At 40.7% G+C, this 16,261-nt stretch overlaps 1 protein-coding gene across 8 annotated transcripts in view; it reads right to left on the bottom strand.

Moving 5' to 3' along the window:
• sgms1b (sphingomyelin synthase 1b) overlaps positions 1 to 16,261 on the bottom strand; it is a 184,138-nt gene that overhangs the window by 80,643 nt on the left and 87,234 nt on the right. For 6 of the 8 annotated variants that reach the window (XM_068052511.1, XM_068052507.1, XM_068052509.1 and 3 more), the window contains one exon: positions 8,043 to 8,111. The gene's annotated coding sequence lies outside the window, so the exon portion shown is untranslated. Of the gene's footprint in view, positions 1 to 7,930; positions 8,015 to 8,042; positions 8,112 to 8,224; positions 8,316 to 16,261 lie in introns of those variants that run through there. The other 2 variants (XM_068052510.1, XM_068052514.1) reach the window with 2 other exon arrangements.

The following is a 16,261-nucleotide window of genomic DNA, read 5'->3' on the forward strand; positions in this document are numbered from 1 at the left end:
TTTAAAAAAAAATTCTATTGCCTGGCTTGTTACATTCATTCATATCAGAACAGCATATCGCACATGTATCTTCCTAACAATTCACGCTATTGTAGTTGCTACACTGCTACTTCACAATAACGTTCGTGCATCATTGCTTTTCCAAGTCACGTATTTTCTTGCAAGCTTCCAAACAGGTCTGCGAGTTGTGGAAGCCAGTGTACATCTGGTCATGTTATTTTGATGCTTTCCAAGAGGCTGCCCTCTCCCAAAGAACGTACTTGGGTCAAGCCAATAGTTTGGCACCAGCAGGGTAATCATATCAGATTTATCAATGTTGGTATTCATTTTCTCCAAAAGGAATTGTGTGCTCCAAAGCTGGATTAACAAACTTTTATGCTTATACTGGATAAATGCTTTGTTACACACTTGGGAATAGCTGAAGCATCAATATTGTAAATGCTTTTTTCCATTGCTGGGCCTGAAATTACCTTCTCACAAATCACACAATAGGTGCACATTTCAACAATTCCCGAGATGTGCGTTAATTTGCAAAAAAACAAGGTCTTCTGCAGATTTCGAACAAGAGGAATCTTTGTATCTAAGCATGACTAACATTCCCTCATCAGGTCTGTCCTTTATCCAGAATATTAACAGAGCCTTGGCTGGGCTTTTTAAAGCAAGGAAGCTCAAATTCTATGCTTGATTTAAATTTTTCAAACATATTACTTCTAAAGGCAAGAAAGCAGACACATGAATAATTCTTAGTGTGGCAATGTTCAAGAACTAATTAACTAACCAAGCAGTATATATCTCATGGACAAAGACGAGAATGGTCCTAAAGGAAGAGTGCTAAATTGGGGGAAGGCCAACTATACCAAAATTCGGCAGGAGCTGGGGAATGTAGATTGGGAGCAGCTGTTTGAAGATAAATCCACATTTGATATGTGGGAGGCTTTTAAAGAGAGGTTGATTAGCGTGCAGGAGAGACATGTTCCTGTGAAAATGAGGGATAGAAATGGCAAGATTAGGGAACCATGGATGACAGGTGAAATTGTGAAACTAGCTAAGAGGAAAAAGGAAGCATACATAAGGTCTAGGCGGCTGAAGAAAGACGAAGCTTTGAAAGAATATCGGGAATGTCGGACCAATCTGAAACGAGGAATTAAGAGGTCTAAAAGGGGTCATGAAATATCTTTAGCAAACAGGGTTAAGGAAAATCCCAAAGCCTTTTATTCATATATAAGGAGCAAGAGGGTAACTGGAGAAAGGATTGGCCCACTCAAGGACAAAGGAGGAAAATTATGCGTGGAGTCAGAGAAAATGGGTGAGATTCTAAACGAGTACTTTGCATCGGTATTCACCGAGGAGAGGGACATGACGGATGTTGAGGTTAGGGATAGATGTTTGATTACTCTTGGTCAAGTCAGCATAAGGAGGGAGGAAGTGTTGGGTATTCTAAAAAGCATTAAGGTGGACAAGTCCCCAGGTCCAGATGGGATCTATCCCAGGTTACTGAGGGAAGCGAGAGAGGAAATAGCTGGGGCCTTAACAGATATCTTTGCAGCATCCTTAAACACAGGTGAGGTCCCGGAGGACTGGAGAATTGCTAATGTTGTCCCCTTGTTTAAGAAGGGTAGCAGGGACAATCCAGGTAATTATAGACCGGTGATCCTGACGTCAGTGGTAGGGAAGCTGCTGGAGAAGATACTGAGGGATAGGATCTATTCCCATTTGGAAGAAAATGGGCTTATCAGTGATAGGCAACATTGTTTTGTGCAGGGAAGGTCATCTCTTACCAACTTAATAGAATTCTTTGAGGAAGTGACGAAGTTGATTGATAAGGGAAGGGCTGTAGATGTCATATACATGGACTTCAGTAAGGAGTCCCCATGGTAGGTTGATGGAGAAAGTGAAGTCGCATGGGGTCCAGGATGTACTAGCTAGATGGATAAAGAACTGGCTGGGCAACAGGAGACAGAGAGTAGCAGTGGAAGGGAGTTTCTCAAAATGGAGACGTGTGACCAGTGGTGTTCCACAGGGATCCGTGCTGGGACCACTGTTGTTTGTGATATACATAAATGATTTGGAAGAAAGTATAGGTGGTCTGATTAGCAAGTTTGCAGACGACACTAAGATTGGTGGAGTAGCAGATAGTGAAGGGGACTGTCAGAGAATACAGCAGAATATAGATAGACTGGAGAGTTGGGCAGAGAAATGGCAGATGGAGTTCAATCCGGGCAAATGCGAGGTGATGCATTTTGGAAGATCCAATTCAAGAGTGGACTATACAATAAATGGAAAAGTCCTGGGGAAAATTGATGTACAGAGAGATTTGGGTGTTCAGGTCCATTGTTCCCTGAAGGTGGCAACGCAGGTCAATAGAGTGGTCAAGAAGGCATACGGCATGCTTTCCTTCATCGGACGGGGTATTGAGTACAAGAGTTGGCAGGTCATGTTACAGTTGTATAGGACTTTGGTTCGGCCACATTTGGAATACTGCGTGCAGTTCTGGTCGCCACATTACCAAAAGGATGTAGATGCTTTGGAGAGGGTGCAGAGGAGGTTCACCAGGATGTTGCCTGGTATGGAGGGCGCTAGCTATGAAGAGAGGTTGAGTAGATTAGGATTATTTTCATTAGAAAGACGGAGGTTGAGGGGGGACCTGATTGAGGTGTACAAAATCATGAGCGGTATAGACAGGGTGGATAGCAAGAAGCTTTTTCCCAGAGTGGGGGATTCAATTACTAGGGGTCACGAGTTCAAAGTGAGAGGGGAAAAGTTTAGGGGGCATATGCGTGGAAAGTTCTTTACGCAGAGGGTGGTGGGTGCCTGGAACGCGTTGCCAGCAGAGGTGGTAGACGCGGGCACGATAGCGTCTTTTAAGATGTATCTAGACAGATACATGAATGGGCAGGAAGCAAAGAGATACCCTTAGAAAATAGGCGACAGGTTTAGATCGAGGATCTGGATCGGCGCAGGCTTGGAGGGCCGAAGGGCCTGTTCCTGTGCTGTAATTTTCTTTGTTCTTTATATGATATATTTGATTTCAGATGTTCTCTGTAACATCTGACTTTTAGTTGAGAGAGATCAAAGTTATATCCCCAAAAATGGCTTGATTCAAATTGCATTGTCCAGTGATAAGAGCTCACTACATGTGCTAACATTTAAAAAAAAAACAACAGAAAATGCTGGGAACACCCAGATGATCAAGCAGCATCTGTGGAGAGAAACAGTTCAGAGTTTCAGTTCAACGACCTTTCATCAGAACTGGGCGCTCCCATTTTGTCACGAGTTCTGATGAAAGCTCATCAACCTGAAACATTAACTCGGTTTCTCTCTCCACAGATGCTGCCTGACTTGTTGCATATTTCCATCATTTTCTGTTTTTAACTATGGATTTCCAGCATCAGCTGTAATTTGATTTTGCCATGTCTTTAAATGTTGAGAGCCAGATGAAGCTTCTCTCGTAACATCAAAAAAAATTTTTTTTTTTTTTGAAGTTTATGAAGTTTGCAGTGGACTGCCTGGGTGCTTTTAAAATGCAGCTTCAGAACAGGCTGGAGTTGCACTGCAACTGGTGGAACGTCAGACCAGTGCAAGACATCAGTGGTCTCAACGTTCTGACTTTAGATTTCAGGAGTTAGATTAGATTAGATTAGATTAGAGATACAGCACTGAAACAGGCCCTTCGGCCCACCGAGTCTGTGCCGACCATCAACCACCCATTTATACTAATCCTACACGAATCCCATATTCCTACCAAACATCCCCACCTGTCCCTATATTTCCCTACCACCTACCTATACTAGTGACAATTTATAATGGCCAATTTACCTATCAACCTGCAAGTCATTTGGCTTGTGGGAGGAAACCGGAGCACCCGGAGAAAACCCACGCAGACACAGGGAGAACTTGCAAACTCCACACAGGCAGTACCCGGAATCGAACCCGGGTCCCTGGAGCTGTGAGGCTGCAGTGCTAACCACTGCGCCACTGTGCCGCCTAAATTCAGATTCATCTGCAGCAGGTAGATTGGTGAGTGTCATGAAGACCCCCACCTGCTAAAAATAAGGCACATTAATTTTCATATGAACATTAATTTTTAAACTATGGCTGGAGTGAAGAGATGACTGGTTTAAAGAGATCACCAGACATTTGGCTGGAGAATATTTGCATACTCAGCCAGTGCTTGGACAGACAAAGCAACTACTCTCTGGTTCAATTAACCCAAATGGATCTTGATTACCAGACATTGAAGGTGTACACAGAAGGTGGATAGTTCTCCAGTCATAGCCAATGACTCCTTAGCTGCATGGGTCTTAAATTGCCAGGCGTCTGACCACGAAATGGTCTTCAGCAGTAATTTTTTTTTAACTATAAGGAATCTGCTTGTATGCACATATGCCATTAACAGAAAAAAATGAACAGGATTCCCTACCAAACTAGTCCAGAGCTCACCTCCCAAAAAGCATTAAATATATTTAAATAGTACATACATTCATCACAAAGAACATTTTGCCACAATATTGATAAAAAAGACACCAAGCTTGCTGCTGCAGATTTTCACTTTTTAAAAAAGGCCAATGTAGAAGATAACATATGTAAACTTTTGAATAGAACCGTCACTTGACCCAATTATTTTCTGAGGATTACAACTTATATTGGACAATATCTTCAATGGCAAAATCAGTATCAAGTTCTATCAGTGCAAAGCCCATTAGAAAAAGCCCCAAGAAAAAAACCTTTTCATTCAAAGACCTGTACATTAGCTGCAGAAACGCAACTCAGCACTTTATCCACTATCGCAACAAGCCCACTCGATGAATTAACTTCTTCAGCTCAAACAAAACACAACTCTTAAGTACATTACTGCTGCACTGTTACACAAATGTACCAAAATAAACTAATTTATGGTGAAATGGTGGTCACTAAACAAACAGCACCGATATTTCAAAACTGAATGTACGGAAAGTGATTGCCTAGATGGGAACAGGTGGAAGTAGGTGGAAAACAAGCTCATACTTGTTTGTCACACAGCCAGTAGTGAAGTATTTTTAGGAGGCAGAAACTGTTCAAGGATTTAACAGAATATGAAGAAACCAATCCCAAATGAAATTAGTTCAGCCAAAATATTGGCAAACTGGAATGATCACCAACTGGAAAAAAAGACTCAAGACCAACATAAATGCCCAACCACTCTGACTTCAAGCAGCTCACAAACCTACTGTAATGTTTGATTTAGACTGAGATCTTCCAGTAAATATACTGCTCATTTACCTTAGAATCACAGAATAGTTACAGCACAGAGGCGGCCATTCGGCCCATCGAGTCTGTGCTGGCTCTCTGCAAGAACTCAGCAAGTCCCACTCCCCCACTCTTTCCCTGTAACCCTGCAAATTTTTGATCTTCAGGTGCTGATCCAATTCCCTTTTGAAAGCCATAATCGAATGTGCCTCTACCACACAGGCAGTGCATTTCAGATCCTAACTACTCGCTTCATAAAAATGTTTTCTCGTGTCAGCTTTGGTTCTTCTGCCAATCACCTTAAATCTGTCTCCTCTGGTTCTCCAGCCCTCCGTCAAAGGGAACAGTTTCTCCCTATCTACTCTGTCTAGATCCCTCATGATTTTGAGCACCTCTATCAGATTTCCTTTCAGCCTTCTCTTTCCCAAGACCAGCCCCAGTTTCTCCAATCTATCCACATAACGGAAGTCTCTCATCCCTCAAGACATTCTCATAAATCTTTTCTGCACCCTCTCGAATACCTTCACATCCTTCTTAAAGTGCAGCGTCCAGAATTGGACAAATACTCCAGATGAGGCCGAACCAGTGTTTTATATAGGGTCAGCATAACTTGCTTTTGTACTCTGCCTCAATTCATAAAACCCAGGAAGCTGTTTGCCTGTTTAACCATTTTCTCAACCTGCCCTGCCACCTACAATGATTTGCGCACATATACCTCCAGGTTTTTTTGTTCCTGCACCCACTTTAAAGTTGTATCCTCCAGCTTATATTGCCTTTCCTCATTCTTATCAAAATGTTATCAATTCACATTTCTCTATTAAATTTCATCTGCCACATGTCCATCCATTCCACCAGCCTGTCTACATCTTTTGAAGTCCATCACTATCGTCACAGTTCAATACTTCCAAGTTTTGTGTAATCTGCATTATTGTGAAATTGTACCCAATACATCCAAGTCTAAGTCACTAATCCAGATCAAGAAGTAGTCCAAATACTGACCCCCGGGCAACCCTACTATATACCTCCCTGCAGTAGGATAAAGAACTGTTAACCACTACTCTCTCTTTCCTGTTGCTCAGCTAACTTTTTACCATGCTGTCACTGTCCCTTTCATTCATTCAATGGGCCTCAACTTTGCTGACAAGGCTATTATGTGGAACTTTATCAAACGCCTTGATTAGATAACTGGGAGAAAAATGAAGCCAAAGACCTTTTAATAAAATTGGGAGTCAAAACATTTTTGACAAATGACCCAATCCACAAAACAGAAAGCCATCTCTGATAAATGGCACAGGTCAAAACAACTATGAGTCTGAAATTATTTATAGTGAATACATGAACATATTAACACCATAAGCACTAAAGATGACAGATTAAAGAGATCAGCAGGCTATAGATCAAGGGTTACTGACCATCCAGCTAGCTTGACAAACCTTTGCCCTGAAATTTCAATTTGGATAATTCACCTATTATGCTGCAGTGTAGGGCTGTAGCACACTAATTAGCAGTGACTCTGTGTCAATGAACTTGCTATCTAGAATTTGATTGTCACTTATGACAAGTGATTTTATATTGGTCACAAGAGACTTTTTGGCTTGTAATTCTATGTGGTGTTCAATATAGTTCACTTAAATGGGTTTCAACCCTCCTGAAAAGTGGCAATAAAAACTTCATTGATATTTCTACATAAAATGAGCTGCACTTCAACTGTGGAAAATAGATAGCAACAAAAGATCAATTTTAACTTAATTTTTTAATAGAATACAATGGTTCATTAACCTAGTCAAAACCATACAGCCAAATGGACCTGCATTCAAGCATCAAGCTAATGACTATCTTCTCAAGGGATGGGCAACAAATGCTGGCCTTACCAGCAACACTCACATCCCATGAAAGAATTGAAAAAAAAGAACCTATTGATTGTGTTTGATCAGGGGGCAGCACTTAAAGCCAACTATCGCAGAATTCACACTGCTTTAACTGAGGCTTTCACCCACATGCACAGGAAACCTCATGACATTGCTGGTGCAATAAATTCTATGGAGTAAGAGCCACAAATCTCATACTGAATCTTATCCCACATCCTCACTGAAGTATTCAAAACAGGAAGCAACTCACGCCAGACTAGAGGGGAGATGCTGCTCGCACCCAATGGGCATTAACATAGGTTTAAATATCCTCAATAAAAATTAAAATTGTGAAAATTTCTAAGAGGAAAAACTACAACTGCAACGATCTAGAGAAATAACCAGTGTGAACAGATCACAGGACAAGCAAAAAGTCAGATTGCGTGCAATGGAAATACAAGCACATTTTATTGGAAGACTACTACTTGTACTTTTGTTCTAAACTGAAAGAAAACATTGTACATTGTTAGGGTTTTCAACACTATGGGGAGATTTCAACTCACTCAAAACCCATTCACTTAGAGAATTAAGATCAGGCTCTATGCAACTAACTTAAGAGGTCAGCCACTAAGACCCAATAAAACAATCCACGATCAGCCAATACATTATATTGGGCAGGAACAGCTGAAACCCACAATCTTAGGTCAGTTCACTAGTTTTAGTCCTGTAAGGGTATAATGTCAATAACAGTACAGCTTATTTTAGTGCGCAAAACAAAGGTTCAAACAATGGGTGCATTAATTTGTTTAAGGTTCTCTTGGAAACCAGTGTGAGTTAGTAGCCTTGTAAATACTCACTGCTGTTAACTGGAAAAATGATCTTTTGGTCCCTCCAACATTAGCTTTTCTTAGTTCAGTGTTGAAATGCTAAGTAAATTTATGTGATTACAATGAAAGTATTTCAACCTACCAACTTGACGTGTCTCTTTTCAAGGTCAATGTGAAACCATTGTTGATTTAAGGCTCAGGAGAGAGGTTTCTGTAAAACAAAGGTTTTTAAATGATTCAGTACATGAACTGAATATGTGGTGTTAATCCAAGGCAGAAACTTTCACATAACAGGATTTTGTAGGTGATGGAAAAGTCACCCACATTATGTCTGCAAGTCTAAAAATCCTGTGGTATAAAAATACTTTCCCTTAACCACCCATTCTTTTACACTAATTCAAAAAATGTTAGCTTTATTAACCAACATAAACTCTGCACTACAAAAAACACAAATCTCTCTTGCATCCAAGCAGAAAGGTTTATTTATTAACAGGGATAGTTAATGGTAAACCAATCTAGATCAGCACCCCGTTCAACTCTTATGCAAGTAACTATGCCCTCAAAAAAGGATCATTGAATTTAAAAACATATTTCACAATTTTTTTCCTGAACTTTACTGGTAACAAATGTAGTTTAGATTTTGCTGTGCACAAATGGCCCTTTTTAAAAAAAATTCTTTCAAGGGATGCAGGTATCTCTGGCAACTCATCTTTGTTGCCCATCCCTAATTGCCCTTGACAACTGAGTGGCTTGCTGGACCATTTTAGAGGGAAGTTGAGAGTCAACCACATTGATGTGGATCTGGAGTCACATGTAGGCCAGACTGAGTAAGGACGGCAGATTTCCTTTCCTAAAGGACATTCATAAACCCATCGATAATAGTTTCATGGCAACATTTCTGAGACGAGCTTTCAATTCCAACTTGACTAACTGAATCCGTTAATTAATTGAATTTAAATTACACCAGCTGCCACAGCGGGATCTGAACCTATGTCCCAAGGGCATTACCCTGGGCCTCTGGATCACTAGTTCAGTGATATTTCTACTACCCCGCCATCTCCCATACATTACTACAGTGACTATACTTCAATGGCTGTGAAACACTGTGGGAGATCCCGAGATAAATGCAAATTAGTTCTTTCAACACAAATGTAGATTTTAGTACTAAAAACACATTGAAATGTACACTGGGTGCTTAAAAAACTTCTTAGATAGGAACAAAAGAAAATAAGGAATAAAAAGGACTGCAATCCATCTGGCCAATCCCAAAGGTAAATACACTCAGCTGTCCACAGGCTTATTTTTTCAATTATCCTGTAATTCTTTTTCCACACAACCTGCCTCTACTACGCTCCTGGCAGGCCTTTCATTGTGTGCAAAAAGCTATTAACCTGTTTTTCAAACAATATTGACAGTAATCTTTGAAAACGATTGGGCTACAATCAGCATCGCAATCAGAAATCCTAGGCCATTATATCTAAACAGTGCACACAACTTGCTGCTTCTATTCTTGAGGCACATCTTCCAGGGCTTATCGTAATCAAGGCACTAAGCAAGGTTCAATTTATCTATTCTCTTAAGAATCTTGAATATCGTCCCAGAGCCTTGAGTCAACAAACTGTGGTTCTCCACCTCTTCATACAGCACAGGTGTCTTAAGCTAATTGTTCAGTTATTCACTTCTCAACTGTGTCCAACGTCTGTTTATCCTTGCTATAATACAGTTAAATAGAATTATACACCATAATTCAGCTGTGGCCACACCAGTGCCTTGCACAGGTTCACGAGATTTGTTCTCTTATCGTTTAGAGACCTACAATAACATGTATTTATAAAGCGCCTTTAACATAATAAAACATCCTAACGCATTTCACAGGAGCTTCATAAAGCAAAAATTTGGCACCAAGCCACATAAGGAGATATTAGCTTGGTTTTAAAGAAGGAAAGAGAAGTAGAGAGGTTTAGGAAGGAAATTCTAGAGCTTAGGGCCTTGGCAGCTACCAATGGTGGAGCGATTAAAATCAGGGATGTTCAAGAGGCCAGAATTAGAAGAGCAAGAATATCTGAGAAGGTTGTGGGGCTGAAAGAAATCAGAGATAGGAAGAGGCGAGGCCATGGAGGGATTTGAAAGCAGGGATGACAATTTTTTTTTAAATCAAGGCACTTATTTAACCGGAAGCCAATGTAGATCAGCTAGCACAAGCGTGAAGGGTGAGCAAGACGCTGTGGATTAGGACACAAGGTCATCCAAAACTCTGCTGCTCAAGTTTATGGACAGTAGAACATTGGCGGCCGTCCAGAAGTGCAATGGAACAGTCAAGTCCAGAGGTAACAAATGCATGGATGACGGCTTCAGTAGCAGAGGTGGTGAAGCAGGGATGAGTCAGGCAACGTTACAGAGGTGGAAGTAGGCAGTCTTAGTGATGGTGCAGATATGTGGTCAGAAGTTCATGTCAGGATCAAATATGATAACCCCTAAACATTCAAGATCTAATTAGCTTTTCTTAATGCTACTGTAGAACACACTTTTGGTTTCTGGGAACTACCCACCAGTGCCCACAAAAACTCTTGTTCATTTAGTTTATACACTCATTACCTTTCACTGGTCCACATGAAGTGTAGCTAACCATTCATCAATCCATCTTCCAAACTATCCAGATCCCTTTGTTATTTAGTCTGTCTCTTTCTCATTGTTTATCTTGTCTCACCCAAATTTGGTTTCACCTGCAAATTTAAGTTTGGTTTCTGTTCCCAGCTAAAAACTACAAGACGCTGCAAAAAGTAGCAACCCCAACACTGATTCTCGACATCCCACTGCTGATTCTTTATAACGTTGCTGCAACTGCCTTCAAACTTTTGTTTTCTCTAGTTCATCAAACTTTCAATCCCGAAGCTTGCTTTCGATTCCCCATCCACCTTGTACTTAAATCACTAAATACAGTATCAGGAATCTTACCGAAATCTAAATATGTTGCAGCCACAGAATGCTAAAATCAAATAGTTCCTCCAAAGAACTTGCCACAAACCCATGATAATTCCCTATTACCTTAATGTACCTATCCAGTGACGAAGCCATTATCGATTTAATTGGCCACTCCTTTAAATGTCCATGGATAATGTACACCCAAGTCTGTTGCCTCACCTTCCTTCAACTTCCTCAGACCAGGGACTGCTTTCCCCGAAATTTTTAATTTTTTCACTAAGTCTTCCTCCACTTCCCCCAAAATTGTTCCATGTAATTATACAATATTGTATCCACAAACATATTTTCATTCTTACTGCACCCTTCAAAGATTTGCCAATTTACCCCACATAAATTGAAGTAATCTGCAAGAATCGTATCTGTTCTTCCAGTCACATCACTGACTGCAATGTTATTGGTCCAACTACTCATTCTAATCGGCGATCTACAGCAGAAACCCATAATTAAGTTTCCTGCCATTCAAGGCTTTCATCCCGAACCACAAGGTTTCCATCGTCTCCGCACTTGAACTAGACCCATCTGTCACTATTATTGCCAAGACCTGTTAACTAGTTTATTTTTTATTTTATTTATTTAGAGATCCAGCACTGAAACAGGCCCTTCGGCCCACCGAGTCTGTGCTGAGCAACAACCACCCATTTATACTAATCGTAATTAATCCCACATTCCCTACCTGTCTGTCTCTTCTTTCTCTACGAAGAGATCTGTAACCTTCCTCATTTACCCGAACTGTACGACTGTTGAACCAGGTTTCTGTAATGCCTGGGATATTCTCCAATACATTCCTAAAGACGCTGCATTCATAGAGAATTCTGATGCATCCATTTTCCCACTTCTCAGACTTGTGCATTTATTTAGTCATAGACGTGCAGTATTTACTCAGAGGCAGGGAGAGAGCGGGGGGGCCTGTTCTGAGACTGGGAAAGGAAACATAAGAATGGGTTTCCCTCCAGTCCTGCTGAATTTGTCAAGACCCGATTAACATTTCCTGGCTGCAGCCAGTCAGGTAGAGGCTGACCGGCAGGTGTGTAAGCCCTTGGCACCAGGCTGCAGCTAGAGAGTGTAAAGAAGGGAGGGAGGGATTGGAGGCCTCAGGGGAGAAGACAATTGGAAGGTGGGGTGGGGAGGGAAACAGCAGGAAATCTCAGCAGATGGGTGAATCAGGTAAACAGGATCCAGCAGGCTAGTAGATAGGTACTTATCTCCTGGATCCAGCAGTCTCAGTCTTCCTTTAGTCAACAGGTTTCCCAAGGCCAAGGAAACCTGGTCAGCCAGGATTAAATTTTAAATTGTGGTCAACACTGAGGAATGTAGCCTCATTCTATTATAATGACCAACTTGCCTCCTTTAAGTGGGTTGGACGACTTGCGTCCCAACTCTAAAAAAACAGAAATGGGTGAATTGGGGGGGGGGGGGTGGGGTCAGTTTTTTTTTAATACATGTTACTCAACTCAAATCCACACTTTATTTTTGAGGGGGGGGGGGGGGGGAGGTGGGGTGTGAGGTAAAAATCCTCCACCTACCCACCGGTTTCCTATATAATTTAAACTTCATGTCCACATACTTTCCTGTTGTATCAATGTCTGCCTGTGAATTGCCATTTACTAGCTTCTGCTCTGTACCATAACCTCTCCCTTTGCCACCTCCATTTCCCCTCATTAGGGTCTGGTTTGATCTCCTTGTGTTTTATTAGTTTAAATAACATCCCCAATACCTCATTAATCCTACCAGAACCAATCCCCAAGATGATTACCTTCAAGGTCTTGCACTTTAATCTGAAATTCAGCTCCTCAATTTCTCTTGAGCATCCTACTCCCTCTTGGATAATTATGTGAACCACAAGTTCTGACTGGTGTCCCTCCTTTCTCAAGTAATAAGAACTTATAAGGCAGATGTGTTGAGAATTATAAGCTATTAACTGCTCATTTTATTTCCTTAAAAATCATTTGTGTAATCATAAGATCAAATGTATTTAATTTAATTAACAGCACTCTTTCTCTGATGTGAATGTAACAGCTTGTGCCATTATATAGATTTTTGTATAATTTACAGAGACATATGAAGTATTCATACCGGAAGAATAAAATTGTACTTGGGATATGTGAATTGCACACCTGAAGTATTAAATATTAGAACTCTCATGGCATTGCTCACAGGTAGAATAGGACAGAGGGTCCATTAAGTTTAATGAAAATTCCAATCACAGTTTCAGTTTTATTTAGTGGTTTAAACAGTATAAAATTTTAAAAGAAATTAAAATTTTATTTGGTCTTCTGCCACTCAACTTTGCAATTGCTCCTTGGTTCTTAGTACATTCAGAATACAATACTACCAAAGCAGCAGAGTTAAAAACTTCCCATCTAATAAAATACGTATATATACACACAATTTCTCCACAGGAGTTAGAACTCACCAGTCCTTTGTTATCCAGTTGTCATATTTTTTTTTTCTCAGTGTAATAGCTACCAGTCAGAGTGAAAAAAAACTGCTTATTATTTATTTCACATGAACAATTTATCAGCACCTGGAGCCAGGGAGATTTCCAGATCAAGCTCTAAGCTTCAGATAGCTGGGCAGGCAAAGGCATTTTCAATATTAAGCACGCAACACATGAATTCGATATATTGCATAAAAGATGTTCAATCTGAAACATTCTTTTCGAGAAGAGTTAATCCAGTCATAAATTGGGTTAAATCTCAAATATTTTCATACTCAATCCAATCAAAATTGTTTCTGCATTGATCCTTTAAAACTTCTTTAGAACTGCATCATGTTCTTTGCTGGTCAATAAGAAACAAAGAATAAAAATCAATGTTACAGGTATAAATTGGATTTAATCAGCAGTATACCCAGTGTTCCATCCTGGGACTTCCATGTAGACAATAATTCAGAGGGATCTAAAAAATATTTCAAGGAGAAGTATCTCAGCATTTTGCGTTGGAAATTTTGGGAATTGGGACAATTTGGGCAATATCCTATTTAGAGGGACAGAAGAAAATTGCGATCTAAACTACTGCGAAGAATTGCAAACCATATTTAATGTACAGAAATGCAATACACATTGGCACTAAATAGCAATTTTGATGACAAAATGCAAGTGTGTGGAAATATGTACGTGCAATATTTAGCTAGTAACATGTATAATCAGTGTAGGTTGAAAGCTGCAACATTAGAAAACAGAACTCCATTTATATAACAACTTTCAGAACTTCAGGACATCCCAAAATGCTTCACAAGCAATTAAACACTTCTGAATTATCAGCGTTCGAACGTTGGGTGTATATATGTAGCAGTTTATAAGGAAGCAAGACTGACATACATTTAGTAAAACTGCACAGGATATTTTTGTGATCACTGGTCATCAACATATTTAGAACAATATCTAGAAGCAAAGCTGGACAGGCAAGGATGATAACCAGGTTTTAGACTGCTGAATTACAAAGACAGTCTAAGGAAATTAAAATGAATTCTCAGTGGAGGCAAAAGTTAAAAGGGCACACTCTTTTTTAAAACATATAAAATGGCAAGAATCAGTAATGTGAATGTTCACATATGTACAAAGAGCACTAACAGATAAGTTAATTATAAGCCAGCAAACTAACAGTAAATAGCAACCCACTTGGAACACTTAAAAATAATCAATTTCCAGTTCAGAGACTGGATGGTATAGTTTGGTAGGGAAAACAGTCACACTTAGTTTTGAAATACAACTAAGATGGCACAACAATCGGGCTCAAATGGTCTTTTTCTCCTTCACAAATGGATGTATTTGATATTTGACACTTCTACCACTCTGAAGCCAAAATCTGAAGTACAAGACAATACAACTTTCGTTATGATTGCTGCAAAATCCAAATGGTAGTGAATAGTTGTCAGATTTACTTACTGGGATAAACTAACAAAGGAAGCACAATATTTCTTTTCATAGATATTCAAATTCATGTAATGATAAATGCAGTTGGATTAGTAGTGAGCTAAAATGCCCTCATATACTAAACAGCAACTGTGCAAAGGAAAAAAAGAAACTGGATCAAGTTAAAGGATTTATATTTATTCGTTCATGGGATGTGGGCGTTACTGGCTCGGCCAGCATTTATTGCCCATCCTTAATTGCCCTTGAGAAAATGGTGGTGAGCTGCCTTCTTGAACCGCTGCAGTCCATGTGGGATAGGAAGACTCACAGTGCTGTTAGGAAGAGAGTTCCAGGATTTTGACTCAGCCACAGTGAAGGAACGGCGATATAGTTCTAAGTCAGGATTTTGTGTGGCTTGGAGGGGAACTTGCAGGTGGTGGTGTTCCCATGCTTCTGCTGCCCTGGTCCTTCTAGGTGGTAGAGGTTGTGGGTTTGGAAGGTGTTGTCTAAGGAGCCTTGGTGCATTGCAGCAGTGCATCTTGTAGATGGTACACACTGCTGCCACGGTGCATTGGTGGTGGAGGGAGTGAATGTTTGTGGATAGGGTGCTAATCAAGCGGCTGCTTTGTCCTGGATGGTGTCGAGCTTCTTGAGTGTTGTTGGAGCTGCACCCATCCAGGCAAGTGGAGAGTATTCCATCACACTCCTGACTTGTGCCTTGTAGATGGTGGACAGGCTTTGGGGAGTCAGGAGGTGAATTAGTTACTGCAGAATTCCAAGCCTGCTCTTGTAGCTCCGGTATTCATATGGCTACTCCAGTTCAGTTTCTGGTCAATGGCAACTCCCAGGATGTTGATAGTGGGGGATTTAGCGATTGTAATGCTAATGAATGTCAAGGGGAGATGGTCATTGCCTGTCACTTGTGTGGCGCAAATGTTACTTGCCACTTAGCAGCCCAAGCCTGGATATTGTCCAGGTTTAGCTGCATTTCTACATGGACTGCTTCAGTATGAGGAGTCGTGAATGGTGAACATTGAGCAATCAGCAGTGAACATCCCCATTTCTGACATTATGATTGAAGGGAAGTCATTGATGAAGCAGCTAAAGTTGGGTCTAGGACACTACCATGAGGAACACCTGCAGTAATAATCCTGGAGACGAGATAATTGACCTCCAACAACCATAACAATCTTCCTTTGCACTAGGTATGACTCCAACCAGTGGAGAGTTTGCCCCCCAATTCCCATTGACTCCAGTTTTGCTAGGGCTCCTCGATGCCATACTCAGTTAAATGCTGCCTGATATCAAGAGCGGTCACTCTCACCTCACCTCGAGTTCAGCTCTTTTGTCCATGTTTGGACAAAGGCTGCAATCAGGTCAGGAGCTGAGTGGCCCTAGTGGAACCCAAACTGAGCACCAGTGAGCAAGCTTATTGCTGAGCAAGTACTGCTTGATAGCACTGTCAACGACTCCTTCCATCACTTTATTGATGACCGAGAGTAGACTGATGGAGCGGTAATTGGCCG

This window comes from Heterodontus francisci, chromosome 20 (genome assembly GCF_036365525.1).
Source record: "Heterodontus francisci isolate sHetFra1 chromosome 20, sHetFra1.hap1, whole genome shotgun sequence".
NCBI classification, from domain to species: domain Eukaryota; kingdom Metazoa; phylum Chordata; class Chondrichthyes; order Heterodontiformes; family Heterodontidae; genus Heterodontus; species Heterodontus francisci.